This window comes from Suncus etruscus, chromosome 2 (assembly GCF_024139225.1).
Source record: "Suncus etruscus isolate mSunEtr1 chromosome 2, mSunEtr1.pri.cur, whole genome shotgun sequence".
In the NCBI taxonomy this organism is placed as follows: Eukaryota; Metazoa; Chordata; class Mammalia; order Eulipotyphla; family Soricidae; genus Suncus; species Suncus etruscus.
In genome coordinates, this window is record NC_064849.1 from 155,822,032 (window position 1) to 155,836,950 (window position 14,919).

Genomic DNA, 14,919 nt, shown 5'->3' on the forward strand with positions numbered 1-14,919 from the left:
TTTGACTCTGAAATTGATATTAATAAATAAAGTAAGTGGAGCCTCATTTGCAACTATTTTAATCAAAGTTGGCATTGTGTTTCATCTTTTCTGATAGAATGAAGCTGATATAATTTGTTATCTCAAAGTCTAGACTTTCATAGTTATTTCAGCTCCTACTTTGCCTTTTTCAAATCCTGTTCTAAGACTTGATATTACCACATAAATAAGCTTACAAGAGAATGGAAGATTCATTTCAAAAAGAAGATGTGACAGATAGCAGTTGCACCAATAGTCAGATAAAGGGGAGACCTTATGAAATGTCCATTGAGTTGACCAAGCTGACAAAACTAGTAACAGCTAAGATCAACTGAGGACACTTCTTGGCTTTCTTTAAGATGATTTGTCAGTAAATGTATTTTGATTGGAAACAAAAGTAGTTTTTTTTTTTAATTTTTATTGTGACCAAAGTGCATTACAAATCTTTCACTGCATCATTTATGGTACATAGTGACAATGAATGAGGGACATTCCCACCACCAGTGCTGTCCTCCCTCCACCCCTGTTCCCAGTATGCATCCCATATCTCCCTCCTCTACCCCCCAGTATGCTAGTGCAACTGGTCTTCACTTTATAGCTTGTTGTAGATTGAGCATCTACTCCACCGTCATTGGAGATAAAAAGGATAAGAAAAAGGGGAGAAAAAAAATTGGTGACAACTACCAAAAAAAGAAAGAAGAGAGAGAGAGAAAAAAAAAAGAAAAGAAAAATGGGAGAAAAAAATGGACCCGGCAAATAAAAATAAATCTCTAAATAATAACCACAAGAGTGAAAAAGAATGAGAAAAGTGGAAGAAAAAAGAGAAGCAAAATAGAGTCAAAAACTAACAAATCAAAACAAAACAAGAAAAAGTATGGGTGCTGGAGTGGTAGGGTTTGGCGTTCCCCCCACTTTTAAAAAGAAAAGTAGTTTTTTCTATAAAAGAGAATAAATAATAAATAAAATGTTTCTGGAGAGCATAGTATTGGAAATTTGTACAGAAGATGTAACTGGAGACATAAATAAAGGACTTGTTTTTGAAGAACTCTGAAACCAGGAAGTGGTTTTATATTCTGCATTGTTTATTTAGGGGAGGGGTTGTACAAGTTCTATCCTTGTCGGGAACAGAAACACTAAAACAACACTCATGAATGAATGTTAAATGATTGACCCTGGGTTTTTTTTAATCTATCAGATGTTACAATTCAGTGAATCTGGCTTAATGTCAGTTTGCTATAAGATGAAGTTAGAATGTGTCAGGAAAACCACACATTAATGTTCATCAAAGATAACAGAAGTAAATAGAGTCTGAATTGAGGAGGTTCACATGCTGCAAGCTTACCTGGACTTGCATAGAATAGAAAAATCTAGAAGAGTAAGTGAAGTATAATTTCTGGGAAGTTGTACAATGTTTTATATCTGGGAAGTTGTACAATGTTTTATACATGGATATGGGGTTTTTATGACACATAGCCTATATGTGAAAGACATTTGCCCTCTTTAGCCATTTGAAATTATTTGTCCTGTCAATCGATCTTTTACTGTCCTGTTCCCAGATTCATTATTAGATAGACACCATTGGTTTGAACTTTACTTTTCCTCTTATCTTTTCCTAGGGGAGTCTTCTAGTGTGACCATGCTGATTGATGACCAACTTCCCAATGATTAATCTTACAAAGTTTGTGTACGGACAACTTTATGACTCATGGAACTCTGGGAACAGGCCCAAGCACTTTCATTTTGTTTACACTTGCTTTGATAGTTCAAAGAGAGCTATTTAAACTTGCTTTCTGGCTATATTTGACTTTGTCCTAGAAAGAACTACTCTTCTATTTTTATTTTAGAAACTGCACCCTAGTCTTCATTGTGTCACTGTACACACATATGCATATACATGTTTACATATATGTGCGTGTTCTGTGCATGTATAAATGTACTTACATACATATGTTTCACTGTGTACATACATGTATGAAATGACACAATTGTACACCCAAACATATACAATACTAGAAGCCAATTTAACTTAAAATTAATGGAGCAATGCCTTATTCTTATCAAGGATAATCTAATCTAATCTTTACTTTTGCTGGATAGATGCATAATCACTATCTCATTCTAAATTTCCCCATGCAAGGTAGAAAAGTCAATCTTATGTTTCAGTTTCAGAATCCTTGTCCCAGTAAATTCCAGACTGGCTTACGACAGCAGGAAACATTTTTATTTAGTAATAAGTTTCATGAAAAAAGAGATCAAGGTATTATGAATAACTTTTTAAAAATAAGCTGGAGAATTTAGAAAAAATACTGATGAATATTTAGAAATATGAACCTTCTAAAATTGAATCAAGGTGAACTAAAATACTAAAGAAGTCATAAATAAGAACACTAAAGCATTAATGAAAATTATCCCTAAGTGCAAAGTCCCTACCCCAGATGGATTCTTAGTGAGTTATAATAAACCTTCACAGAAAAATTTACAAGTTCTTTCACTATATTCAGTAAATAGGAATTCTTACCATTTATGTTAGGCCACCATTATCCTATTAGCAGAATAAGCTGGAAACAGTTATAAAAAGAAAGTTATAGACCCATATTCCTGATGAATATTGGTGCAATGATCCTCAATAAAATTGTAGGAAACTGAATCAAACAACATTACAAAATGTCCCTTTACCATGATAGTATCAATGCTAGGATGGTTCAATATTGTAAATTAATTAAAGCAGTATAATAAATAAAAAATAGAAAGATGAAAATCATTTGATCACATAAACAGGCAGAAAAAGATGTCATTGTGCAGCATTCAGTCATATAAAATTCTCAGAAAATTGGGGATGAAAAAAAGGTACTTCAAGATACTAATGGCAATTTACTGTGAAATCACATCCAACATCATGTTCAATGGCAATTAACTAACAACCTTTCCTTTGAAATAAGGCAAGGCAAAGATTCTATTATTCTACTGCTATTCAATATAGTTTGAAAATCCTTGACACAAGTACATAAGAAAAAATGAAATCAAAGATATTCAATTGGAAAAGAATGTGAACTGTCAGTATTTGAAGAATGGCATAATATTATATATCAAAGACCCTAAAAAATAAAAATCTTCAGAAACAAAATTATAGGCTAATATAGCAAATTCTGTGTGCAAATAAAGAGCTAGATGAGAAAGAAATAAAAAAATCATTTAAAATAGTGTCCCTAGCATTAAATACCCAGAAATGAACAAAATTTTATGCATCAAAATTCTTAAATTATCATTTAAAATAGTAGAAGAGGGTGAAGGGATGGCAAAATAATACATACCTATTTTTGGGAAAGCTTCCATTATCAAAATAACCATCCTACACAAAATATCATAAAGATTTCATAAAATCCCTATTTAAATTCCAAAGAATATTCAAGTTTTGAACAAACCTTCTTATAATTAATGTGGAGTGATAAAAAGATCCCCACATAACTAAAGTTATTCTGAGAAAAAGTGAAGTTGGTTTTTTTTTTTTTTACATTTTCTGACTTTAAATTTTCAATGATAATTAAAACTATATAGTGCTAGAATAAAGTAGATTCTCAGACCAACTGAATAGAATTAAAAACTGAGTTTTGTGTCCTCATGTTTTTAGCAGTTTATCTATGACAATGCATGTATAAAGTGGAAAAAATAAGTTCTCTTCATCAAATAATCCTAGAAAAACCAGATAACACTTGAGAAAAGACTAGATTTTAATATATCATTCACTGATGCTAATTAAATGTAGATTAAAAATTAGAAGAAAATTTATAAATACTTTGGAGAAACCATAGGAATAAATGTCCAGGATATGGGCCACAGGGAGACTTCAGAGAGTGGCTTTATTGGCAATGATAACAAAAGTAAAAATATACAAATGGGACTATATCATATTTAAAAGATATTTATGGCAAAAAATAATCAGGATAAAAACAAATACCTACTAAATAGTAAAAATATTTGCATACTATATATAAAAAGTTTAATATCCACAATATGAAATCCTGTCATAAAGCTCAATAACCAAAATATATAGTAAACCTATCAAAAATGAAGTTAAGAGATAATTAGGTAATTTTCCAAAAGATAGGTAGACATTAAGAATATAAATGTAAATACATAAAAAGCAAATGAAAATAAATAGTAAGCTATCATCTCATATCAGTAGGAACGGCATAAACCTATGACTCAAACATCTCCGTGCTGGTATAGAAGTGGTGAAAAACAAATTCTTTTTCATAACCATTTCAATATCATCTGGTTCAGTTTCTATGAGAAAATATGAAGATTTGTTAAGAGTACAAAAATATAGCTTTTACATGAATCAGTAATCCCACTTCTTGGCATCATTCCCCAAAGCACAAAATTGTTAATTTAGGAACCAGAGAGATAGTATAGTCATTAAGGTGCTTGCCTTACAGATGGCCAAAGTGCATTCCCTTGCAAGCACCTTATATGTTCCCTGAGACTAACCAGTAATGATCCCTGAGCACAGAGCCAGGAGTAAGTTCTGATCACAGTCATTTTTGACCCCCAAAACAAACCCAAACAAGACAAAATGTTAATTATTAAAAATATGTTTACCCATATTCATTGCAGGACTTAATAGCAAAAAAGGAAACAACACCTTGCATAAATGCAAGATGCACAATGCATAAATAAATAAAGGAGCTATAATATATAATATAATAAATAAAATTCTATGCAAATATGTGGGCTGATGAAATGCTGAAGTTAACAGAAACCTAAAATGTATTGAACAAAATAAGTCAGAGAAAGGACAAATAACAGTGGTCTCATTTATCTGTAGTATGCAGAGAAATAATACAAATTAAAATACAGTAATGAATGATTACCAAACCTTAGTTTTAGATTACAAATCTGAGATAATTAAGTATTGGGGAGAGGGGAGTGAAAGAGGTTGGCTAAGAAAAAAAAAAAAGGACATTTGTGAGTGAGAGAAGTAGAATACATGTATGGAATACAGGCAGTGAGTGGGGGAGAATGGAGAAAGGGGGCATCGGTGGTGGAAAGGTTACATTGTGTAAAGGGGGGATGTTCTTTTCTTTTTTCTTTTTGATTTTTGGGTCACACCCGGTGATGCTCATGGGTTACTCCTGGCTATGCACCCAGAAATCCCTCCTGGATTGGGGGACCATATGGGACATCGAGGATTGAACCCAGGTCTGTCCTAGGTCAGAAGGGTGCTGACCCAGGGATCTCCAAGTGTTCCAAACCCTGTGGGGGGGGGTGTTCCTTTTTATAACTGAAATCCAATTACAAACATGTTTATAATAATGGTGCTTAAAAAGATATTATAATAAATAAATAAAATAAGCAGTAAAGTAATTAAAGAAAGAAAAAAGAGGGAAAGAAAAAGGGAAAGAAAGGGATAGAAAGAAAAAGTGATAGAGAGAAAGAAAGAAAGAAAGAAAGAAAGAAAGAAGAAGAAAGAAAGAGAGAGAGAAAGAAAGAAAGAAAGAAAGAAAGAAAGAAAGAAAGAAAGAAGAAAGAAGAAAGAAAGAAAAGAAAGAAAGAAAGAAAGAAAAGAAAGAAAGAAAGAAAGAAAGAAAGAAAGAAAGAAAGGAAGAAATAAATAAAAGATAAAGGAAAGAGAAAAAGAGATAGGGATAGAAAGAGAGGAAGGAAGGAGGGAAGGAAGGAAGGAAGGAAGGAAGGAAGAAAGGAAGGAAGAAAGGAAGGAAGAAAGGAAGGAAAAGGAAGGAAGGAAGGAAAAGGAAGGAGGGAAGGAAGGAAGGAAGAAAAGAAGGAAGGAAGGAAAGGAAGGAAGGAAGGAAGGAAGGAAGGAAGGAAGGAAGGAAGGAAGGAAGGAAGGAAGGAAGGAAGGAAGGAAGGAAGGAAGGAAGGAAGGATATTTGTCAGTGTTAAGCCTGGAGCACTAAGAGAGACAGCAGGTGGCAGGAGCTGGGAATCTGGCAAAAAGTTTCTCCAGCAATCCAGCAAGAACCATCCAGCAGGATTAGTGTGGCAGGGCAGGGAAGACAAAGTCTCCTAGCTTTCACTAGCACTTCAGCTAGGTGCTTTATATACTCTGGGCCAACTGTCAACTTGCAGTTACCAGGAGTGAGCTTCTGGTAATTGGTCTTCACTCCTAAAGGGACAGTACCCGTTTATGACTGATTAGGGCCTATAGAGTCTCTATTTCCTTAAAGACATTGGTAGAGGATCTTTGGCACTTTGGTGATGCTAAATTGTGATATATATGTACATTAAAACCATAAGCATTAACACAATTGTTAACATGTTTCCTAAACTATACTAACCACACACATGCACACACACACAAACGGAGATGTCTTATTTTCTGAAAACAGTCTTTTAGGCATATACTATGTGATTCATAGTGGCAACATGTTCAGCTGCTGGAACCTCTGTCTTCACTTCCTTCACCATTGTGACAAGAAAGTCAGCAGATGTGTCCCTACATAGGCAGGAGTTTCAGCAATTTTCCCAGAATGGGTGAAAAGACACACAAAGGTGCTTCAGGATGGATATTGGCAGTGGCTCCTGTGTCCTTAATTTTCATGCTTCAGGATGTTGAGTTATTCTATTCCTTTGTTGATATTAAATGCTTTGAATACATAATCAACTTATAAAACAGACTTTGTTTACAAAATTCTGATTTATGATTTTTTTCTTTGCTTTTGAAGTAACCTAGTATTTAGGCATGCAACATCAAAAATAAACATCTGTATATTGAAATCTCTAAAAGTTTGAGTTTATCCTTTATTTTTTTTACCAAACCCTATTATTTATTTATTTATTTATTTATTTATTTATTTATTTATTTTGTTTTTGGGTCACACCCGGCAACGCTCAGGGGTTACTCCTGGCTCTGTGCTCAGAAATCACTCCTGGCAGGCTCAGGGGACCATATGGGATGCAGGGATTCTAACGACCATCCTTCTGCATGCAAGGCAAACGCTACCTCCATGCTTTCTCTCCGGCCCTAAGTTTATCCTTTATTGTACTATACAATAGATACCCCACCCTGTTACCTCTATATATTCCCTTCCTTTCTGTTACAACATGTTTTTGTTCAGTTTTATATATTTCTTTTTGTGCTCCCAAAGAAACTGGTTTAGTGAATCACACGGCTTGACGTGTATAGCTCTCACAAGTTAGAAAGGAAACTCATTTATACTTGATTTGGGGGCTTCTACAAATCAGTTGTGTTACCAGTGCTGTTACATCTGCCACTGTCTAGGCCTAGGGGTTTCCAGTGCTTATGTTCATCAATGCAGTTATCCTATCCTGGATGTTTAGCATTGCCTCCTCTTTAAGCACTATAGGGCTATTTTCCAATATATATAAATGACATTATATTTTATGATAATATATAATAAATAGTATATAACATATATGATATATATTATATGCTATAAATAAAATAACCGGGGGCTATTTCTGATTTTAACTCTCAGTGCCTTGCTCTGGTTCTGGATTTGGGGGTTAAAATAATTTCTCATCTTGATGCATTCCAGATAAGTGAAGATTTTCTCCAATTCTCTGCCTTGCTACAGGTTTTAGAGTCTTTTCAAATCTCCACCTGAATGTTTTTGTTCTGTGGAAGATCATGATTGATGATAAGCTCAAACCGCCTGAATGATGGGGGATGATAAGTTCCCTTTCTACTATCAGCCAGATTTCCTCTCTGAAAGGTCTCCTGCCTTTTATTTCATCTGAAAAGTCTAACCTCAAGTTTTTGTGTTTTTTTTTTTACCCAATGTGAGATGAATTTGAATTTATGTTTCTTAAGTCAGAATTCCTCCACTTTCCTTACTAAAGTTGATTGGTCTGGAACTGGTTTGAACAGGAATTATTTTTATAAAACATCACCATTTAAAGATCAAGCTTTGGAATTTTATATTTTGATTTTCTGTTGTTAATTGTTCCCGAAGAGTGTCTTTATAGTGAACAGTTAATTATGGCACAAATCTGGTATTTTATTAGAAAAGTAAAGCATCAAAGCTCCCACTTTTTGGTCAGAGATTTAAATTCTACGACAGTTGAAAATTAACTGCTAACTGTATTGTAACTTCATTTTTTCTTTAAAGATAAGTGATTCATTAAATAATACCAAATAGAAATTCATTATGCCTCTTTTACTTTATGGACATTTCCAATTAAAGGAATATGTTTGCTATGAATTATCATGGGACTGAACCTTACATCTATACTCAATTAAGCAGTCACTTTGAAAGTTTTTATGTCTAACTTTGACCCATCTTAATGTTAAGCTAGCCTTCTTTCAAAGGTAAACCTATGATTTACCTAAGGATGTCTTTCATTAGTATAAATTAGCAAACCTTTTTGACTATGTGAAGAAGAGAAAAGTTACTTTAAAATGGAAAAAAACATATCTTTTGATGAAATCATAATAATGGTGTTATCTCTAGCTACATTTTACTGAAATAAAAAGACTCAGAAATTTTCTGTTGGATTACTTTAAATTATGTTTTTATGTCAATCACCATATAGCATAGTTTAAATGAACAACAGTGAAACATTATCAATGAAAAATTAGCTTTCAAACCTCAAATTTTAAATACTTTCAGGTAGTAATGAGTGGGACAAACGCATAAGGTAATAACAAAGAAATTAATTACAAAGAAATACAAAATAAGATTTAGGATTAAATTTAGTTATCAAACGAGACTTGTTGAAAATAATAGCCAAAAGTTGATATTCCTTTTTGCTTCATATGCACTCATATAACACACATATTAGTATTAGTAGCTACCCAGAGAATCCACAAAATTTATATTGATAGACCTAGTTTTACAACTCCTTTGAGATGGCCAAATCTGAACAAAAAGCCTTAATGAAAATATTGTGAGGTTATATAACATCTTGACTATTCAATATAATATGTATTGTCATGCAATGATTTGTATTGTAGTTGCTTGCTCCTGGAATGTGTTTTACTTAATGTTTAACAGAGCTCATAAATAAAGATAGATTTAGCTTTTATTAAGTAAACAAAAAATAGAAACTAACATGTTTACTGATAAAAGGAGTTCTTCAGACAAAATAGGTTGGAGTATGGGTTAATGGAGCAAGAATTCCAAAGGAAGAAACAGCATAGACTTTTCTTTGGGTTAAGAATAATAAGAATAAACAAGATTTTTATGTTTATATTTTAGCCATATTTAATTTAAAGTTCTTTCTGTTTTATATCTTCCTATCATTTTAGACTGGCAGTAAGAATTTATTATGTACTTAACAATTCATTAGAACAGCATCTATATTTTCTTATTACTTAATTCACAACTCTTCCATTTAAGCTAATGTAAATAAAGAATATTGTAAAAATTTAGTATCCTTATTCATTACTGTTGGTTAAATTTAGAGATAATGGCCTCTTACAGAGAATATATACAGCTTTTCTGAGCTAACAAAAACACAAACAGAACACTATTTCAAGGAATTTCTAGAAGCTATTATCCATGAAAACTAGTAATATCCTTAAAGATTGAGTAGGTATTTATTTGTTTTTAGAACTGTATTGCTTTGGAAGAAAGTGACACTAGCAAAGTCCTCAACTACCTTCTACGATACAAGGTATACACAGTTTTCCTGGCCTATGAAATTTATGGGAAACAATAGATTAAAATGGTTCTTTATGGAAAAATAAGCCCATGAGGATTTAGGAGCTGCAAGTTCAGGTACTGATTTTGGCACGTCCAGCAATTTTGTCTAGAATGTAGCAACAAAATTGTGAAGACAGTAGATCCCCTCTATGAAATAAACATTCAGTGGGTTGGGGATATATAGCTTAGGTGGCTTAGTGTATGTAGCCTTTGCATGAGGAAGGTCTGAATTTGATCCTTGGCACTGCATAGCATGTTTTGAGTGAACCTCAGAACAGTGCTTCAAGATAACTTCCAAGTACCATCAATCATGCCCCTTAACCATATGGAGTTTCTGCTACCTGTGTAGATGTGAAAACTAAAATAATGAGCATCAAGAACTACCAAGATTGTGTAATATTATGTCAACTCACTAAACAAGTTTTTCTTAATGTATTTGTTTTTTTTCTTCTTCAAGAAACAAATGATTTATCATAGGCTTAGTTATAGTCACACTATCCTTACAACACTCTCTTCATCATACATACTTCTGTCCTCTCTTCCCTGTCTCTTTCTAGTGTTGGGAATAAGCCCTCATTCTCCTCACTGATATTGTTATTTTTAAACCTAGGCATATTTTCCATAAGTATATGATAATTTTCTTTCCTTCCTGTCTTTCTTACTAAAAATTGTATGTAAATGTGGAAGGTGTATTCCAAGACAGATGAAGAAACTCTAAGGTATACTCAGAATTATTCAGAAAATGCAAGGGCAAGGTCCAGAATAATATTCAATATCTACAATATTTTCTTTGGTTTTGAGACCACACCCAGTGGTAGCACTCAGAGGTTACTCCTGGCTCTGCACTCAGGAATCACTCCTGGTGGGCTTAGGGGACCATCTGGGATGCCAGGGATAGAATCTGGATCTGTTGTATATATGGGAAATGCACCAATAATGTCTACATTTTCTATTATATTTTCCTTTAGTTTTAGATTAGAAAAATGACTTAGAATACTGCTGTGTTAGCTGTTTTGTCACTAAAAATGACCACTTAGAAAAAATATATTTGTGAGCCCATCTGCTTTCATTGTGTGCTATAAATGCAGGAGATGCATTACTTCCCATAATCTGTTCTTCAGAGGAATTTGTTTTTAAATTTTTAAAAATACCAGCCATTATACTTTATATTATACTAATTCACAGTAATGATTTTAGAATTCCCAAGAGTTAACTAAATAGTGCGAATATATAGCATTGAATATTAAAAAGAAACTTTATAAAACTGGCACAGGGGAACACAAGAATTACGTTATCTGGATAATTGCAGTTTGCTTTTAGTAATTCATGGTAAAATACTGCTAGAGAGCAGTTCATATACTAAAACTGTTTTAGTAAAATAATAAAACTTGAAGGGGAATCATCACTAAAACTCACCACCCTTATAATTACTAAAAATTGAGTTAAAATACTAGGTTATTGTGGTTTTGTTTTTATTTTAAATTCTATTTGAATTTATGCGGTGTGATTACAGGGTTTTATGTCACCATTTCTTTCACTTAGTCACTGGAATTCATTTTTCTACACAGCTGAACAATTTCAAATACGCTCTTCCAATTATCTATAGCTTTGCCTAAGATCAAGACATGTTGTAAGCTGAATATACATGCTTAGATCTCACTGAGAACACTTGTGTCAACACTAAGGTACAGCATAAATAGGGGTGTGGTCGATGATACATTTAAGGAGGCACATATGAAATTTATTCTCACTTAACCATTGAGTCTTTTGGTTGGTTATGCCAACTTATGGATTCTATGGACATCCACTCAAGTGTTATCTAAAACGTCTGATACATTTTAACTTTCCTAGTTTTCTTGAGACCCACAATATATAGGATTATATAATGTAAGTTATTGAGCATAAGAAAATCAATTAATTTTAGTTATTATGTTTAAAAAACATTTTTACTTTACAAGTTTCCTTCATCTTATAACATTTTTTTTTTTTTTTGGTTTTTGGGCCACACCCGGCGCTGCTCAGGGGTTACTCCTGGCTGTCTGCTCAGAAATAGCTCCTGGCAGGCACAGGGGACCATATGGGACACCGGGATTCGAACCAACCACCTTTGGTCCTGGATCAGTTGCTTGCAAGGCAAATGCCGCTGTGCCATCTCTCCGGGCCCCCCATAACATTTTAGTATCAGATAAAGGTAGTTCATCACAGTGACAATGAATTGAAAAGTATCAGCACCTGGGGGAACATACCTGGATCAACATGTTTTGCTTACATACATATTTTAAAGTGCCACTTAAACGGGTTTTAAAGTCTTAGTGAAAATCTATGCTTGTTTCTGGAATTAATAATCACACAGTGTTTGCTGCTACTGATTTTCTCTTCTGATGCAACCTATTTTTCCCTTAAACACGCTGTCCCTCTCACCACATTTTCTAAATAAAACTATTTTATTTCACACACAAGCACAACAAAGAACTGCTTCTGACTGGCAATTGTGTTCTTCATATGGACAATCAGTATCTCTTTGTTAAGAGTGTACAACACATCTTTAGAGAAATCATTTCTGTACTCAGTCTATAGACTTTAATCTTGTTTAAATTCAGATTAAGCTGAATTGTATTCTGCCTTTTTCTGATTACAATTGAGAGGCCAGTGTGGATAAATACATTTATTGTTATTTAAGACTTCCAATAAACTAAACTCACATAAAGCAGATGAATAAAAATTGCAAGTAAAAATCTACTTGATCCTTTTATTAAGTTTTAAAAAAATTAGGTGCACAATTGATTTTTTCAATGAAGATTTTGAAAAAATGGTGCCATGGTTTGGGGTAACAGGGAAATAGTATTTCTTGTCTTATTCCAAAGTCTTTCTAATGGCACACAGTATTGATTATAAAACTCATTTAATTTTACTAGTCTCCTTATGGGAAAAAGTGGTTTCCTCCCCAAAACAAATATTTTTTGTCCTTGTGGAGATAGTTCTGTATGTCTAGGAGTCACAGAAGAGAGAAGGAAAGAGCTCAATTTATTCTCCTTCATGGAAATAATCAAGTAGCATTTAGATTTTTAATACAATAGAAAAAATGCATTAAAGGGACTTCCTTAAACCTGAAGTGGGCCCTGAAAGTTTTGTCTGTGTTTTGGATAGAACCACAGCTTTTCATTAATTCATTTTTTGAGATGAATTATATCTCAGGATTTCTTTTTCTATTTTTTTCTTTTCTCTTTTTTATAATTGAATCACTGTGAGATAGTTAAAAAGTTGATGCTGGTTGGGTTTCAGTCATACAATGTTCTAACACCTATTCCTTTACCAGTTTTTGTTTCTTGGTACCAATTTCCCTAACTTAACTCTCTTAACCCTTCACCATCCTCAGTCTGCCTCAATGGCAGATATTTTTCTTCTCTCATTCTTTCTCTCCGACCATTAACATACATCTTCTTTTGCATTTTCAAAACACAAACTTTGGCCTAACCCCAAACCAGCCACCTACCATTCACACAATCACTAAAACAAATCCTGTTTTTTAACAAGCAAAATTATTCATGTGCACATCAAAGTTTGAGAGGCAGTTCTCTATAAGGTTATCAATAAAAAATAATAAAGAGCAGCTAGTTGAAATTTTTGATGAAATGCAAACCAGTTTTACCAGACTTGTGCTGATACATAAAAATTTCAAAGAATTTTTATAAAATTACTTTGGTACATAAAATTATTTATAAGAAACTGGAGAGATAGAAAGAAGCTAAAGCACTTGTTTTGCATACAACCAATCTGTGTTCAATCCCCAGTTCCTTATCTGATCTCCTGAGCAATGCCAGGAGTAAACGCTGAGCACTATTGAGTATGCCTCACTCCCAAATAAAAAAAAAACCTATTAAATTATGATGAAGGTAAATGGATGGTGAGGCCTTTCCCTGCCAGGCCAGCCCAGGCACCTGCAACCCCCGCTAACCGGCATTTCTGAAGGTTCAGTGCAGTGGTGAGGAAAAGGCCCACAGAAATCAGATTTCAAGAGACATAAAGTTTTATTATTAATACACCCTAGCCACCTAGACTAACCTTTTAAGCAGCCTCTCTCCAGCCATGACTCCAGGGTGACAGTCTTGACATGTTGTAGACCTAGCTATTCACACGAATTAGAACATGGAGGTAGAAAAGTGGCATAGTAGTAAGATACTTGCCTTGCAGACAGTTGACATAGCTTCCTTCCCTGGCACCACATTTGGTCCTTGACCATATTCAGTACAGAATAAATTCTGATCAGTGCAGTTTGTGGCCCAAAATAAAACAAACAAACAAATAACAACAAAAATAACAACCAACAAAACACTACATAAAACTTTGGAAGGCAGCAGATGGTCATCATGCACTTGATACCTCTTTTAGTGCTCTTGTATCTTCAACAAACTAATGATACAAAGATGAAGAACTCCCTTTTCCATGCATTTTGTTTTGTTCACTAACTTGTAGCCATTTTGGGAAATGAGGAAATAAAAGAGCCAGAGACTCCAGTACTAATATTTACTAATTTACTAATTTGCTAATATTTACTAATTTACTAAGACCCAATTCTCAGAAAAGTATTGTCCCAGGATACAAAATATTGATGAAGCAAGATATTGTAGGAAAGGATGGATAAATGAACAGGATAAGAGAGACAGATAATTTAGGAGCGGGCTAGATAGATAGCACAGTGGTAGGCATTTGCCTTGCATGTGGCTGACCAGAGAGGGACCCGGTTCCCAGCATTCTATATAGTTCCCCAGCCTGCCAGGGAAATTTCTAAGTGCAGAGCCAGGAGTAACCACTGAGCATCACTGGACATGGCCCAACAACCAAACAACCAAACAACCAACCAATCTATCAAGTTTAAAAAGAAAAGAAAGAAAATTTAAGGAGGACTTGTCTGCCTTATGGCTTCAAGCTGTGTGTGTGTGTGTGTGTGTGTGTGTGTGTGTGTTTGTGTATGTGTGAGTGCATATGTGTATGTCTGCCTGTCTGTCTATATGTAAGGAGTGACAGCTACCTTCCTGGTTTGGTTAGTTTACTATCACAGATCCAGTCAGCTTAATTGAATCTGTGTTTGGCTTTGTCTACAGTTCTTTCTGGTGGTCTGTGAATGTCTCAGTGTAATTTTAGAACAGGGGGTTTCTTTCTAGGAGACTCACTATGACTTACAGCTGAATAATGTCTTCTACACTTTGGGTCTGTTCAGGGCAGTTTTGGCAGCTGGTTTTACATTTATTACTAGTTACATGTATGGTCAACA